Genomic DNA, 2,900 nt, shown 5'->3' with positions numbered 1-2,900 from the left:
TATGGAATGGGTAGAAGGTCAGTCCCCAAGAGAACTTCTGACACTACTAAATGAGTTATGTACAAAGTGGTTACAGCCAAATAAGCATTCAGTAGAACAAATAATTGACTTTATTGTGTTGGTGCAACTTTTTACAGGTTTTCGATTCCAGATTGATGACCTGAGTTGAGGAACTTCGTCTGAAGACCTCCAAGGAAGCAGCCGAACTTGCAGAAATCTTCTTCTCTGCCGATTGTCCGAGGAACCCGAGGAAAAAGTGGATTTGAGGCCCAGACCAATAGTCAAGCCCACAGGTATGTTTTGAGTTTATATGGGTCGTAGTTCTACTAATATAGTTAGGTCCACCATGAAGTTAGGAAACATGAAATGATGGGTTTGCCATGGCTGTGGACAGAAAGGCCACATGATTAGATTTTGTCCAAACAGACTCAAAGAGACAAAACTTTGTTTTATCCCTTGCCCCCTACATGAGAAAAAGATTCCTTTTGAGAACAGAGAGAAGGTATTAAGGATTACTATGACAGGTAAACAGTACAAAACCTTGTTAGACACCAGAAGCAGCCAGTCTCTCGTGAGGAAAGACTATTTGGCTGGCCAAGTGGTGGAGCCAGAGCAGAGCATTGAGGTGTGTCCATGGTGACAAGGTCACCTATCCTCTAGTCAAGGTGACCCTGGCGATGCAAGGTTTGGGCTATGAGTTGCCAATGGGTGTCCTAGACAATATGCCTTACCCAGTGTTGCTCGGGTTGGATGTGCCTGGGATTAAAGACTTCCTACAGGGCACTCTGCAGGCGGAGACTCTGGTGGTCATGATGGCCCAAGCAGCAAAGCAAAGTGCCCAGGATGGTTGGGACTTGCTGTACTTTGGTGAAGTGGAGAGTAAATGCACGGTTTGTAAAGCCCATAGTCAACAGAGGTGAGAGAAGCTCTGGGGTGTTCCTCAAAAGCAGGGCGAACCCATACTGCCTTCAAGTATCTCAGGTGAAACTTATGACTTACTGAGCGATGTGGCTTCCACTCAGAGGGATGACCCCAGTCTGTGAACATGCTTTTACAAAGCCATGAAGGGTGTACGATCTAAGACTGGAGAGCAGTTTGTCCTCAGGAATAACATTCTCTATTACCAGGAAGAATATGGGCAGAAGATGGTGTTGCTTTCTAGTCTGTGAGAAAATGTACTGTACCTAAACCATAGCATTCCTTGATCAGGTCACTTAGGGCAGGTGAAGACTTCAGACTGGCTGTCTCGTCATTTCTACTAGGGGGGGAATAAGGTTCCACTCATATTATTACCAGTGGTAGAAGAGTATTTCACCTGCATCGCAGTTGACCTACTGGGTCCTCTTGAACGTAGCCATGCTGGAAACAGGTATATTTTAGTAGTGTGCAACTACACAACCAGGTTCCCAGAGGCCCTTCCCCTGCAAAAGACCAATGTTAGCAATATAGTCCGAGCACTCATGCAGCTATTCTCCAGAGTAGCAACCCCTAGAGAGATGCTTACAGATCATGGATCCAATTTAACAGCCAAATTAAAAGCAGGCGAATAGCTTTCTAAGCATCAGGGGGTTAAGGACCACACCCTATCACCTGCAGACAGATAGGCTGGTAGAGCAATACAATGCCACCCTGAAACAAAGGCTGCAGAAGTTTGTGAATGAAATCAGGTCAGATTGGGACCAATGGCTGCCATATCTATTGTTTGTTTACTGGGAGGTTCCACAAGCATTCACTGGGTTCTTCCCATTTGAGCTTTAATATGGTTGTCATGTGAGAGGACCTCTAAGAGTACTAAAAGAAGCCCTATTGGGAGAAGACAGAACTGAGTCACAAAACATGCTAACTTTTGTCCTTAAGTTACAGGAAAAATTTGCCAACCTGTGTGAACTGGTGAAGAAAAATATGGAGGGCGCACAAGCCAAGCAGGCTATGGTATGTCAAGGCAGTCAAAGACAGACCTCACAAATGGACAAAAGGTACTTTTGTTATTGCATCCACACAGTGACTGTACAAAAAGGGCCTGTCGCATATGAAAACTGAAATGCCTGATCATCCCAGGAAGCCACAAGACTTTTAAGATCTATGTTGAAACCCTGGTATGAAAATCCTAATCCTTCCTATCAGTTTATGATTCATAGCGTCCTGGAAGAGGAAGTGGTAGAAGAGCAGTACTTATCCTCTGGCAAGGAAGCAGGAATTTTGCCCTCTCTAGAACATCTGGCAGAAACAAAGAGAAAAAAAAGTATTATATATAATTCCTGAGGGTTTTTTTGGTTCCCTGCCTGGTAAGACTAATTTAATCCAGGGGCCTCATGTATAAATAGTACATACACATAAAAATGTTGCGTGCGTCTGTTTCCACACTCACATCGAGATATATAAAAACTAAACTTGCCGTAAATCCATACACATTCTCACGCCAGCTCAAACCATAGCGTACGCAAGTTTTGCAAACCGGCAGCACCCAGCGTCAAAGCAGTGCTACTGTTCCTGGGTGGCTTCCCTTTATTCTTTAGATTCATATCCCTGACGTGGCTTTATCAAATACACTGACATTAACCACATATCGTTTATTAGTTTAAGGCATCTGATTGTAGTCAACCTGTAACCATATAATGGTGCACAGAATGGCCAAACTATTCTAAATACTATAGCTGCTTTAGCATTGTTACTCTCAGTGCACCACTGAGTATTTTAACCCAACGTATTTGAGTGTGGAATCACAGCTCTGCAGCAGCTGATTGGAATGCTCTACCGCAGATTGAGTTGAGCGGAGAGAATTATTGGGGTACAGCTTCTAGCATAAGCTGCTTCGGTCATGTGCACAGTCTATTTGAACGTCTTCCATTCGACAAACGCTTCAGAGCCTTTCCTGCATAAACCTCGCGGTTCAGAAACAG

The 2,900-nt window shown here is 44.1% G+C and overlaps 1 long non-coding RNA gene across 1 annotated transcript; it reads right to left on the bottom strand.

The window, feature by feature from the left end:
- Window positions 1–247: 247 nt before the first annotated feature.
- On the bottom strand, window positions 248–1,945 carry LOC127527246 (uncharacterized). Its single transcript, XR_007934549.1, has 3 exons — window positions 1,879–1,945; window positions 1,711–1,803; window positions 248–384 (listed from the first exon to the last, which is right to left on the bottom strand). It is a non-coding gene; the product is annotated as an uncharacterized LOC127527246 (long non-coding RNA).
- Between the last annotated feature and the right edge of the window lie 955 nt (window positions 1,946–2,900).

This window comes from Erpetoichthys calabaricus, chromosome 3 (assembly GCF_900747795.2).
Source record: "Erpetoichthys calabaricus chromosome 3, fErpCal1.3, whole genome shotgun sequence".
In the NCBI taxonomy this organism is placed as follows: Eukaryota; Metazoa; Chordata; class Cladistia; order Polypteriformes; family Polypteridae; genus Erpetoichthys; species Erpetoichthys calabaricus.
This window is presented reverse-complemented; position numbering and strand designations above follow the sequence as displayed.